Source organism: Schistocerca americana, chromosome 7 (assembly GCF_021461395.2).
Source record: "Schistocerca americana isolate TAMUIC-IGC-003095 chromosome 7, iqSchAmer2.1, whole genome shotgun sequence".
Classification (NCBI taxonomy): Eukaryota; Metazoa; Arthropoda; class Insecta; order Orthoptera; family Acrididae; genus Schistocerca; species Schistocerca americana.
The window spans coordinates 506,353,732-506,368,621 of record NC_060125.1 but is presented as its reverse complement, the minus strand read 5'-3'; the positions used below and the strand labels follow the sequence as shown (position 1 = coordinate 506,368,621).

The 14,890-nt window shown below is 42.0% G+C and overlaps 1 protein-coding gene across 1 annotated transcript in view; it reads right to left on the bottom strand.

Moving 5' to 3' along the window:
* Positions 1–14,890, bottom strand: part of LOC124622157 (allatostatins) — a 513,094-nt gene that overhangs the window by 141,815 nt on the left and 356,389 nt on the right. The gene's annotated exons all lie outside the window — the stretch shown is intronic.

Here is a 14,890-nt window from a genome sequence, read left to right as displayed (position 1 = left end):
ACCTAAGGACATCACACACATCCATGCCCGAGGCAGGATTCGAATCTGCGACCGTAGCAGTCGCGCGGTTCCAGACTGAAGCGCCTAGAACCGCTCGGCCACTCCGGCCTGCCTGTATGCTATGAACAAGAAATTTACGGCAATATTATGCCATCAACTTTTGTGTTGAATTTGCGAATGTGACATTGAAAGAGGCCTATGGGGAGCATAGGCCTCTTTCTTCGCTGACGCAAATCATTTTCGGACGGCCGTGAACACGTTGAACATGACCTCACTAGGGGAGATCTTCAACTTCAAAAACAGATGGAAACGCCGGACGTGTGCGTGCTCCTGTGACATCAGACCGACATTTAACAATAAGGGTGGTGGGTGGCCTGTTAAACACTGTCGCTGCACGTCAAATTTTGACCGAAGTTTTGCACATGTGAAAAGTTTGAACCAAAATGGTGCTGGGAAACCTCACATCTGAGCAGAAGGCCCATCGAAGACATGTGCGCATTGATCTTCTTGAGAGGATTGTCAATGGACACAAATGGTTCAATCATGTCATCACAGGATTTTTGAGGACGATCCTGAGAAAAAGCGATATTGTGAGGGATGGCACACAGAGGGATATCTTGGACCTAAAAAGGCTCTAATGAGCAAATCAAAGATCAAAACAATGCTGATTAGATTTTTTGACAGTATGAGTATCGTGCATAAAGAATTTGTTCCTTCTGGACAAACTATCAACCATGTGTTTTACAAAAATATCCTTGAAAGACTGAGGAAAATGGTGACTCGAGTGAAACCGGTTTCCATCATGACAACGCCCCATGTCACACAGCCTCTTTCATCATGGGATTTTTTACCTCAAAATCCATTCTTGTTGTTCCGTAGATCCTCCCCCCCCCCCCCAGCCCCCCCCCTCCTTCCCCATTCACCTGATCTGAGTCCTTGTGACATTTTTATTTTCCAGTAACTGAAAAATGTCTTAGAAAGACTTCAGTTTCGGACTCTGGAGAACATTCAAAAGAGTGTGACAGATATGTTAAAGGCCCCACCAGTTGAAGCTTTCCATCGCTGCTACCAGGACTGAGAACAACGACTCCGCCGGTGTATAGCTTGTATAGCTCCCGACGGACAGTACTGTTGTTTGAATAAAATGAAAACTGTGGTAGTCTTATTACTTTTCTCATACAACTCGTACATAGTAATCGTCAGACATTCTTCATATTCTGCTAGAGAAGAGCTTCACAAGAATCGTCCAGTTTTGCATAAACTAGTGCATTCTGGCATCCTACGTCTCAATTCGATCATGCTATTATCTAATCTACGACTTTCTCTACGTGCATACTCAGCAAGTCACACTGTTGTGTGCAAAAAATGAGATACTGCCCATAGAGATTAAGTGACAGTCGTAGGGTGTTCTTTTATTTTTTATGTTTCATACGAGACTCTAATATGTATTCATTATATTGTTTCTACTTTAGTATCACCTGACTGCAACCTTGCAAAATTTCGGCTTGTTGCTTTAATTTTGGACACCAGTGTACACGTGCGTACGGAGTGAGGAAACGTGATAGACTCTACATATTCATATTAATCTCCCTCATCTTACGCTCACAATTTTTGTACGAAATATACAATGGAGGCAGCATAACTGATGCGCAGTCTGCCTGGAATACCGATTCGCTAAAAGTACCTTAAAGGACGCATTGTGAACAACGGCGCCTTCCTTTCAAAGAGTCCCATCTTTCTTGCAGTTTTGTGTAGGACACACGAAATTTACACTACACTAGAAACAAATATCTGAATTTCATCTTCTGCATTTAGACTTGACTGATTGGGTTTCTTGACACTGCAGTAGCACACAATAATACGTGACACCACATCTTCCACATGATTTACTTTACGCAGCTATATCGTAGTTGACTGCTAAGCAATGGCAAGCTATTTGCACGGCATCTCTACTTACTGTACAGTATATCATCTCTCTTTAAATGTGGGTGAACGTTACATGTAGAAGACGAATTATCCAATTACAATACTTGCAATAAACGACTGAGGACTGTAAAATTGTTTAACTATCTAGGGGTAATATTATGAAACAGAGAAAAATACAAATCAGTATTAGGGATGGCGAATAGAACATTTATTTTCGGAGGATTATAGGAAAGTGCGCTAATTCTTTTAAGTAAATCGCCGGCCGGAGTGGCCGTACGGTTCTAGGTGCTACAGTCTAGAGCCGCGTGACCGCTACGGTCGCAGGTTCGAATCCTGCCTCGGGCATGGATTTGTGTGATGTCCTTAGGTTAGTTAGGTTTAAGTAGTTCTAAGTTCTAGGGGACTGATGACCATAGATGTTAAGTCCCATAGTGCTCAGAGCTATTTGAACCATTTGTTAAGTCCCATAGTGCTCAGAGCCATTTGAACCATTTGAGGAGTGGGCAGTAGTATGGTGTTTCGGAATAAAACCATACCGCTTTCATGAAAAATGTGTTGCATTAATTACTGAACGCCCGCGTATTGTATGTCACTGTTATCATGAATTAATTAAAAGCACAAATTTAAAAAATCAGATTAGATCGTTAAACACTACAAAATACCAACGACACCCCCTCTCCTAATTAAAGGAACTATAATTTGAAAAATCATCATTCCTAAACTAAACGAAGTTTGCTCTTTTGGGAAAAACGGTACAGACTGAGATGACGCGGGAAAACTGTGAAAAGCGGCGCCATGTTCTCGAGACTAAGCTGCCGCTGAGAGCTCAGAATACAAAAGCAACAGCTTAGCGGCACACCAGTGGGCGAAAAAACACAGTATTCTGAGACAGGGTGAAGATATAGCTACTTTCTCAAAATAACAGAGGTATATGAGAAGCATTCGTTCAGAAAAATCTCAGGTCAGATTGTGACGTAGACTTCCATAGTTAAACAGAGAAAGTATGGAATAGTAACGAGGGCTCTGGTAATCGAACGCTATTCGCAGCTGATAACAGTATAAAGAGCCATTTGCCAGACAAAAATATTGATTAAGACTGGAATTTTGAGACGGTTACGTGATTTTATTTCTGAACGGTTCCATTTCACAAGAATGACGAGAGGAAACTAACGAAAAATTATATAGGTACTTATGGTGTACAATAAATTCTCTCATATTATCATAAACACAAAAAAAAATCGTTGGAATTTAATCAAGCAAAAGAGAAAACTAGCTTCAGAAGCGGGTGTAGCAGAAGGAACCCTTTGTAAGGCGTGGATGACGTTATAACACAAAAAATGTGCGCGAATTACCTCTTTCTAAGCGATTCATACAATTATAAAACGTTATGAGCCGTTTTCAGAAAAATACGCTGTCTGATAAGAAGAGTGAAGTACGCGGGAGAAATGGTTAGATATCAATGTAACTTCGTACATGTACACATAATCAGCTGGTATATAAATGATTAGATTTCTTAAGTAATAGAACCCAGTACGTTGTCCTCGGTGGTGAGTGTTCGTAGGAGGTGAAGGTATCATCTGGAGAGCCCCAGGGAAGTGTGGTAGGTCCGCTGTTGTTTTCTGTCTACATAAATGATCTTTTGGATAGGGTGGATAGCAATGTGCGGCTGTTTGCTGATGATGCTGTGGTGTACGGGAAGGTGTCGTCGTTGAGTGACTGTAGGAGGATGCAAGATGACTTGGACAGGATTTGTGATTGATATAAAGAATGGCAGCTAACTCTAACTATAGATGAATGTAAATTAATGCAGATGAATAGGAAAAAGAATCCCGTAATGTTTGAATACTCCATTAGTAGTGTAGCGCTTGACACAGTCACGTAAATTAAATATTTGGGCGTAACATTGCAGAGCGATATGAAGTGGGACAAGCATGTAATGGCAGTTGTGGGGAAGGTGGATAGTCGTCTTCGGTTCATTGGTAGAGTTTTGGGAAGATGTAGTTCATCTGTAAATGAGACCGCTTATGAAACACTAATACGCGCTATCCTTGAGTACTGCTCGAGCGCTTGGGATCCCTATCAGGTCAGATTGAGGGAGGACATAGAAGAAATTCAGAGGCGGGCTGCTAGATTTGTTACTGGTAGGTGTGATCATCACGCGAGTGTTACGGAAATGCTTCAGAAACTCGGGTGGGAGTCTCTGGAGGAAAGGAGGCGTTCTTTTCGTGAATCGCTACTGAGGAAATTTAGAGAACCAGCATCTGAGACTGACAGCAGTACAATTTTACTGCCACCAATTTATATTTCACGGAAAGACCACAAAGATAAGATAAGAGAGATTCGGGCTCGTACAGAGGCATGTAGGCAATCATTTTTCCCTCGTTCCGTTTGGGAGTGGAACAGGGAGAGAAGATGTTAGTTGTGGTACGAGGTACCCTCCGCCACGCACCGTATGGTGGATTGCGGAGTATGTATGTAGATGTAGATGTAGCAGAGTTGAAATTAGTCACGACAGGTCGACCGACCACCAGAGCGTTTTACTGGTGATCCCGTTTAGTGTTGTTTCCAGTCCTAGGAGGGAGTACACTCCTGGAAATGGAAAAAAGAACACATTGACACCGGTGTGTCAGACCCACCATACTTGCTCCGGACACTGCGAGAGGGCTGTACAAGCAATGATCACACGCACGGCACAGCGGACACACCAGGAACCGCGGTGTCGGCCGTCGAATGGCGCTAGCTGCGCAGCATTTGTGCACCGCCGCCGTCAGTGTCAGCCAGTTTGCCGTGGCATACGGAGCTCCATCGTAGTCTTTAACACTGGTAGCATGCCGCGACAGCGTGGACGTGAACCGTATGTGCAGTTGACGGACTTTGAGCGAGGGCGTATAGTGGGCATGCGGGAGGCCGGGTGGACGTACCGCCGAATTGCTCAACACGTGGGGCGTGAGGTCTCCACAGTACATCGATGTTGTCGCCAGTGGTCGGCGGAAGGTGCACGTGCCCGTCGACCTGGGACCGGACCGCAGCGACGCACGGATGCACGCCAAGACCGTAGGATCCTACGCAGTGCCGTAGGGGACCGCACCGCCACTTCCCAGCAAATTAGGGACACTGTTGCTCCTGGGGTATCGGCGAGGACCATTCGCAACCGTCTCCATGAAGCTGGGCTACGGTCCCGCACACCGTTAGGCCGTCTTCCGCTCACGCCCCAGCATCGTGCAGCCCGCCTCCAGTGGTGTCGCGACAGGCGTGAATGGAGGGACGAATGGAGACGTGTCGTCTTCAGGACTGCATACGACCGAGGCACACAGGGCCAACAACCGGCATCATGGTGTGGGGAGCGATCTTCTACACTGGCCGTACACCGCTGGTGATCGTCGAGGGGACACTGAATAGTGCACGGTACATCCAAACCGTCATCGAACCCATCGTTCTACCATTCCTAGACCGGCAAGGGAACTTGCTGTTCCAACAGGACAATGCACGTCCGCATGTATCCTGTGCAACCCAACGTGCTCTAGAAGGTGTAAGTCAACTACCCTGGCCAGCAAGATCTCCGGATCTGTCCCCCATTGAGCATGTTTGGGACTGGATGGATCGTCGTCTCACGCGGTCTGCACGTCCAGCACGAACGCTGGTCCAACTGAGGCGCCAGGTGGAAATGGCATGGCAAGCCGTTCCACAGGACTACATCCAGCATCTCTACGATCGTCTCCATGGGAGAATAGCAGCCTGCATTGCTGCGAAAGGTGGATATACACTGTACTAGTGCCGACATTGTGCATGCTCTGTTGCCTGTGTCTATGTGCCTGTGGTTCTGTCAGTGTGATCATGTATCTGACCCCAGGAATGTGTCAATAAAGTTTCCCCTTCCTGGGACAATGAATTCACGGTGTTCTTATTTCAATTTCCAGGAGTGTATTTTGGGATGAACAGCTACAGATTTTGAGTTACCACTACGAAGTACACAGAGTTGCAAGACACCCGTGTGAGATATCATTATGAGCACCTAACAGAGTTTGAAGGGGGCCTGATTGAGGGTCTCCATTTGGCCGGCTGGTCGAATCGTGCAATACCCAGACTTTTGGGTCACTCGGATGTGGCAGTGGCCCTATGCTGGATGCTGACGTACTCGTCATCAAAGTTCTGATCGACCATCACAAGGGAGTAGTATTGCGCCCAGAGCACATGGTAACCGCTCCTGAATTGCGTCAGGCCTGTGAGAAAAAGTAATGGACTCATTTCAACATACTGGGTCACCTCGCACCATTGGTCGCAGACTAGCAGCATTCGTACTACGGAATTACTGCCTATGCGCAGGCTTAATTTAAGACTAAACCGCAAACTACTGTGTTTGGAGTGATAATGCGACCATGAAGCATGGTTCGCCGATAAATGGAGACGAACCGATTGAAGAATCGCGGTTTTGCACCCGTAGATCACCATCGTCGGCGAATATTGCTGCTACCTGGAGAGAGGCTCCATTCTTCCAATGTTTTGGAGAAGCTCAACGGTGATACTCCTAGCATCATGGTGTGTGTTTGGGGTGGGGGGTCGAATACTTCAGGCCACGGCTGGTAGTGACTGCGGGAACTGTAACAGCACGACGGTCTTGCGTCCTCTTGTGTAACTTCACACGTGACGGGTATCGCGGTGCTACTCTGCTACGGGACAATGCTCGCTCATGCGTGACACACAACTCTGCGTCATGCTGAAGTACTCCTGTGGCTAACAAGACCTCCAGATCTGTCCTAGACAGAACCTGAGGGGGACCAACGCGGACGTCAACTTTGTCTCAGTGCGTGTATCCAAGACATCAAGGACCATTTACAACTGTGGGTTAGCTTGCTTCAGAAGAGGGATAAATGGGTTTATGGAATTCTTTCCTGCCGAATCTCCAGTTTCAAATGTTCGATGCTGTTAATTAACATTCTACATCCCATTGTAGAGAGCTGTGAATCAGAGTTCATCATTGTGTCGCATTTAGTTTGCCTGGAACTATCTTTCGCTGTTTCTAGAAGACTTCGCATTATTTGAATGCGAATAAAAATACATGGAAATCTGATTTATGGAGCTCAGTGCTTTGGTATCTTACAGAGATGTTGTACTGTATACCACTCTCGTCTGAATGAAGTGGTGCATCTTCATTTATCTCATAACTGTTTTGTTTGCGATACACTTCGTCGAATTTGATACTGGTAGAAAGCTAAGGAAAGATGTGAAGAAATCGAAAAAGAAATGATCGTTGGGAATATGGACTCAACATATGTAAAAGTTAAAACACTCTTCGGTGTATTAAAAGCAGGGGAGATAACATTACAAGTGAAATGGAAATTCTACTGTTAGAAAAGAGAGCGAATAGATGGAAAGAGTACATTGAAGGCTTTATGACGGGGTGGACTTGACTGATGACGTGATAGAAGAAGAAACTGGAGTCCATATGGATGAGATAGCGATCCAGTATTAAGGCAGAATTTAAAAGACCTCTGGAAGACCTGAGATCAAGTAAGGCAGAATGGACAGATAGCATTCCATCGGAATTCCTAAAGTCATTGGGGTATTGGCATCCAAACGATTATTCAAGTTTGCTTATAGAATATGTGAGACTATCGACGCCCCACCAGACTTTCAGAAAAATATTATTCACAAAATTCCAATGACAACAAGGTCAGATTAGTGCGGAATCTATGGCACCATCAACTTAACAGCTCATGCATCCAAGCTGCTACAAGAACAATATAAAGGAGAACGGAAAAGGTAACTGAAGATCTGTTAGATGACGATTAGTTTGGCCTTAGGAAAGGTGAAGGCACCAGAGAGGCAGTTCTCAGGTTGCGACTGGTACTAGAAGGAAGACGAAAGAAAAATGAGGACACGATCATAGGACCTGTCGACCTGGAAAAAGTGTTCGTCAATGTCAAATGGTGCAAAATGTTCGAAATTCTAAGAAAAATTGGGGTAAGGTATAGGGGCATACGGGTAATACACAATGTGTACAAGAACCAAGAAGGAATAATAAGAGTGAAATATCAAAAACGAAGTGCAGGATAAGAAAAGGTGTAAGACAGTGATGCAATTTTTCGCGCCAACTGTTCAATCTATAAATCGAAGACGAAAAAAAAGCCATAAGAGTTTGATTAAAATTCAGGATGAAAGGATATCAGCGATAACATTCGCTGATGACATTACTGTCTTTAGTGGAAATGAACAGGAATGAAGGGATCTGTTGAATGGAATGAAGAACAGTCTAATGAGTACAGAACATGGACTGAGAGTAAACCGCAAAAAGACAAAGGTAATGAATTTAACAGAAATGATAATAGTAACATTAAAATTGGTCATTAGGAAATAGACTAAGTTAAGGAATTCTACTACTTTGGAAGAAAAATTACCCATGACGGATGGACCAAGGAGGACATAGGAAGCAGACAAGCAGAAGGAAATAGAGTATTCCTGGTCAATAATAGTCTACAGGTATCAAACATACGCCTTAATTTGAAGAAATATTCCTATGGATGTGCGTTTGGTGCACGGTATTTGTATGGTAGTGAATTATGGGCAGTAGGAAAACCGGAATAGAGGAAAATCGAAGCTTTTGATATGTCGTGATACAGTAGAATGTAGAAAATTATGTGGACTGATAAAATAAAGAATGAGGAGGTTCCCTGCAGAATCGACGAAGAAAGGAACATACAGAAAACACTGAGAAGAAGAATTAGAAGGGAAAGGGACAGAATGATGGGACAAGAGTTAGGACATCAGAGCGTAACCTTCATAGTACTAAACCGATCTGTAGAGCGTAAAAACTGTAGGGGAAGACAGAAGTTTGAATGCATGCAGAAAATATTTGGGGTCCTAGAGTGCAGTATGAAGAGGTTAGCTCAGGATAGTAATTCGTGGCGGACTGCATCAAACCAATCATAAGACTGCTGAATAAAAAAGAAAAAAGTGTTAAGCACTGGAGGGATAAGGCGAGATTACAAAATTGGAGGGAGTATGATATGTGTCTAACACTGATTTTTCGTTTCCACGAGCATGGTGGGGATGTGTCATCGAGCAAAGCCAATGACGTGAAAATAACCACCAGGGCTTGTCTCGGTATGAGTATTATGAGTATTGCCTTACCGCTGCAGTGTGTTTCCGTAGTCGTTAATTTTCTTCGTAATGAACAAACGATAAGCGCCAACTATCAGGAGTTTGCTGGTGAGTTGTGAAATATACGCATACAGGTAACTGAGTATGGAGGAATGTTTTTGCGAGCTCACGAGTAGTAAATTTGCTAACTCCAAGAACAGTTTCTTGGTGGCGGGGGGAGGGAATAAAAGGATAATTCCATTTGTTCATTTACTTTTCTGTGTTAAAATATGACCCACCCTCTTAGTAACAATAGTGGACAGTACAAATCTTACAATGAAGTTCTTATTGAAGATACATGGTACTGTGACATATGAAAAGTGCACTTACTTGATTAGGGATCTTTTATCTAATAGAACAACAGCAAACCCTTTCTCTAATTAAAACTGAAGAGCAAATTTTATCTGTTCCGAACGGAAAAAATAGGCACACATGGGAAGAGAAGGAAAAGTTTATACTTACATAAACTAAACTGTAAGAAAAAGAGTGAACGTAGCTGATAGTAACTTCTGCTATTATTGACACACAAGTACAAGAAAGTAGCATAACGTGTAAATAGAACTACAAAAAGTTTATTATTTACGTCGTCACTTTTTCACATGTGTCTGTTAAACACATCACGCTTAAGACAAGTGAGTCGCACGGAAATTATTTTTATAGCGCGTAAGGTGTGGAGGGAATTGAGAAAATTGGCATGGTAAAGGACGTATAAATGACGGATAAACGCAGCTGTTCCACGTTAGACACAAAAGTAATGGAATTCCCGCAGACCATTGTTTCCTCGTTGAATGTTTCACACTGTAGAGAATACTGCCGCTGTGACGAAACGATACCATTTAACACATCAAAGGCGCGTTCCTACTTTGTTCAGGCGAGAGTGAAAGTCAATCTCCTGCAGCAAGTGTACACTGGTGGGTTAAAGTCTGAGGTTCTGTGCGAAACAGACACCGACTGGTTCTCGTGAAACTTAACTTACTGCTCACGGATCTGCGATTATTTTTACGACCTACCGAGGCTCACAGAATATATATGAGTTTTGTACATTTTTACGAGAGATACAACACACCACAACGTACAGTTCCTATCAAAGCGACCGGACACTACTGCACCACTCGTGTCGTTATTGTTTTAGGATTTTCAAGCCGAGAACTTTTAGATAATTCTCAGCAAGTGAAACCTGTGTTCTTCAGCGAGTTCAATTATAGGTGTTCCGGATACAGAACGTCAGCAAATTTAATTTTAGGTTACACAATTCCCCAGAGTGAAGAATTCATTCTCCAGTATACACATTATTTTCAATATAGACCTCTCTAGCTGAATGCAGTTATACATTATCAAAACCAGTCACTATAAAACGCATATACGGTATTTTAGACGAAAATAAGGGTTTTCCTCACTACCTACAACGGCACATCTTCTGTTCATAAAGTTTGGAGCACAGAACCCTGAGGCATTTGTCCTATACTTTGACACTCTCCCTATACGTATTTCGCCCTTACGGTGTCAATGTTCCTACACTAACTCCGGAGCTGCCGAAGAGTCAATTAAAACTACTCAAATATTGCTATGACAACCAGATAGGCTTGTACACCAAAAGTCAGTTTTTGAGAACTATTATGAGCAGTGACTGTGGGAAAATGTTTCTGGGAGTTACTCTGAAAAGGAGGTTTATAATTACGCTGCATCTTTGACTTCCAACTTAGCCTTATCCACCATCTGCATTAATGTTCTTTGGCTGAAGTGTGGTGCAATTTTTCCTTTCTGCACTCTGATCAACGCAGCGATTCTTTCTAACGAAATTTATATATAACATTTAACCATCGTATTCCTCACCTTGAGTGCTGTATACGTAGCACTCAAACTGCATGGCTACCAGTTTTAAGTAACATCCAACCTCCAAATCTACGAAGATCAGTTGCTCTCCTGAAGATCTGGAGAAACATTCAGAAGAATCCCCAGCTACCCGTACACAGCGATATATTAATAGCAGAACATCAGCATCTGAAGTCAAGAAAACCACCTTGGCAAACTGCACAACATCTTGAAGCCTCCGACTTTAACATCAACGAAGTATGTAGAAGTCAGTGGGAAGAATCGTCAGTGTTCTACGGTCATCTGGTTGAAAAGCCTTCCATGCGACTTCCAGGTTTCACACTCCCCAGACGGCAGTGGAGAACGATCAACCGCATCCGAACAGGACAAGGGAACTGCGGGTATCTAAAGCCCAAATGGGGCTGGGCAACATCTCCAGATTGTAACTGTGGAGCTGCCCTGCAAACAATAAATCACATTGTCGGTGAACGCCCAAAACGAGCCTTCGGGGGATCAATAAATGACGTCCACCATGCATCACCTGAAGGGCTCAACTGGATCAACAGATTGGACTTAGAAATCTAAGAACTTGTGTAATGTGTATATAATTTAGCATAATACTTTGGACATTTGATTCTGTACCTGTATTTTGCTTGTCATTTTTTAGACTGTATACTCTTAAAATTATGTATTTGATCCAAGCTCTGTGTCATCATACGATAAATAAATAACTGAAATACTCAACTGTACCTCAGCGAAAATTATACTTAAATAAAAAGCAACATGTAAAAATCGCACTGACAGGGAAATGGCTGTTAAATTCCTTCAAAATTATTCCAGGAATGGTCAACGTATATACTTAAAAGAAGATGCCATTTTCCACTTTTTCTGTAATAATTTTATTAGTTCACGCCACATTATTTTAATAAATCCATTGCTGTGGTACCCACTGTGAAGAAAACGACATTCCTAAAGTTTGCTAACTGAGTTTAGTGTTAGGTAAGGTAGTGACCACAGATCAAGATGAATGGATAGCTGATCTGTTCTCGTAAGACTGGAGCAGGTGGAATCCTATATTACATAATCCACAGTCTGACGACACGATTATGCGGTTATATTATAGAGTATTTTAGAATGCACAGCACACTGACTAGCAGGTAAGAAAGCTTGTCCTCATTGTAACTTTCATTTCTTCGTTAAGTGAAAACAAAACGTGCCTCATGTAACAAAAAGTTGCTTAATGCCTTATAAAAATCAAGTGGGGAAGTACAATGGGTACAGGAATATATTTCAAATGCAATGTGATCACATAATCTGAATCAACTTCACCTTCTCGATTACGTAGTGAAAGATTGTTATATGTAGCCAGAATAAATGTGAATTCAACGAAGACTTCTAACGCATGCTTGTGTTGATGGCTTTCCGTTCTGTAGATACTGATGCAACTACGTATGTCGTTATTTTTTTGTTAGATTGAAAACTATTTAACGGCACTGCCCAAAGCTACTGTCTTTGAATTTTTCGTAAATAATACTTTCGATGGTACCATAACGTGGTTTCGATAGAAAGCTGTGTATCGAAACTGGCGATGTTTGTGATTTATGTACTGTTTTATCTCAGCAGTAAATTGAAAAATTGGCGTATCCTTTAAGGTGAACATCCTTCATTACCTTTAAAATTTAGGCAGCTTAATTAGTTAATAGTTATTTGTTAGCATTCTTATGACTTTTTTATAATGTGGCCTCACCTATCCGTCTACGGGAAGTCTGATAAAATTTCTTTGAATTTGTGACTGGGCACAATGGTTATACAGGCCAAACATAATGCTAGTAGCTTAAGTATTTCCTTTGCGGATTTTTTTTATTTTTTATTATTTTCTTTATACAGAATTTATACGACATTTAAACAATTCTATATGTTTGCTACTTATAGTTTCTTTTATCTTGCCACTTAATGTTTTGATTTCGTTATGATCATAACATATTCCCTGAAACACAGCTGCTGAAGATCATGTAGACTATACACATTACTTTAGTTAGCTCAGTCTTTTTTTTAAAGTCTATCTGAAGCAGCTAATTTAATCTGACACTTATTTAGATCACCGAAACATTTCTAAATCCTGTAGTGCCCCTCCCCCCACCACACCATTTTTCCTGCCCTACTTACACTAGCAGATACCTGTTACGTTAATCTAAAAATCGCAAAAATATTAAGGATTAGGCTATGTCTGGTCTATTAGAATGCCTATGTATGGTTTATAGGAGATATTCCACACCCATTTAGATGTATTGTAGGCTGGTTTCTCTTTTCTGATTAAACAGATTACGAACGCGACGGATTAAGATGACCATTCCACTTAGTTCTACTTTATGTCAGCATAATCTGTTAATTTACACTCACACGAATCCTTTGCAATCCAGAGATACATTTTCAATGTAGCTAGCAATGCTGAATTTATTTCTGTTCTAAACATGTGCATGTAGATCCTGTACGGGGGATCTGTGCTTTGTTATGCCAGTATAAATGTAGGTCATTTGCAATAGATTTGCTCCAATACATGATAAATAAAAAAAAATGGTTGCCTCCAACTGCTTTTGAGCCGTTAGTGCACACAAGTAGTTTGCATAACGTATTCTAAATGAAGTATTCGCATCCATTTGCTTACGTATTATGTTATTTAAATAAATTCACATTTTAACCACGTTTTACATCAAAAAATTTATTATCTGACTACTTAATATGCACATATCTGCTCGCAAATTTAAGACTTAAAGCGAATAGAACTTAGTCGATATATGCACTTCGCACACCATTCGTTGGCAGCAGATAATTTCCATTCGCCTGAGAACAACAGGCAACGTCAGTTATGTATAGAAAACCACAATCATTATTCCATTTGTTGTACTACAATTGTCACCGTTATGATTGATCAAAAATATGAATTATCTAGTGAATACAGAACTAATAAGAATACTCCAAATGTCAATCTTCGAAATTAAATTTTCAAGCATTTGATACGCTCTACAATGGATGCACAGCCCAATTCCGTCAGTGACAAGTTTCGAATGGTAGATAAAATGAATTTATGTTGCTGGCTTGAATTTGAATGATGAAAGATACTTTGGTGGTAGAAGTACACAATACCGACGAAGCTATTTGAAAGAATTACAGCTCATTTGTATGGCTGAAAAGTCATGCATATAAAAATAATTCCTCATACATAATTAATGTTTTGTTTGTTTGCTGGTACGTGTCTGCAAGTCCCTCACCTCAGTGTTTGACAAGGTCTTCGAACCCATCCTCTTGCAACGCATCCATCAACATCTGAACCAAAACCACTTTCTTCTGCTTAACCTATGTGGCTTCCGTCCTAATTTCGTCATTCTGGTCTCCTTTTCAAACTTCAGATATATGCACTTTCATTTAACTATGTCCGCCCTGTGGCATCCTTTCTATTTGTCACCATTAACAACACCAATTCTTGTACCTTTCATCCCTCTGCAGGAATGTCCCAGGGCTCTATCCTCCCTCCTCTCCTTTCTCTGCTCGACACCGCTAATATGCCCAAACAACCCCCACAAATCCAGCTCCTGCAAAATGCGTACGACACCGATTTCCTTGCCCTCTACCGTACACTACAGGAATTCCAACGATCCCTCCAAACCCAACTCAATCATATTACTTCCTGGTGTAACCAATGGCTCCTCAAGATCAACCCCTCCAAAACCCAGCATAACTGTAGGACGAACCGCCCACACCTTCTACCTCCATGACTTTACTTTACAATTTAAGACCGTCCTACCCAGTTAACTAACACAATAAAATATCTTGGTGTAGCCCCCGACCAGCAACTTCCGTGGAAACCTCATTACTAACCGTCCAACAGAAGGCCCACAACAGACTAAAATTAATAAAGCTACTTACAGGCCGAACCTGGCTGTACCATACCTCCACTGTTCTCCACACCTACAAAATTCTGATCCAAGCCATACTCTGCTATGTAAATGTTGCAAGG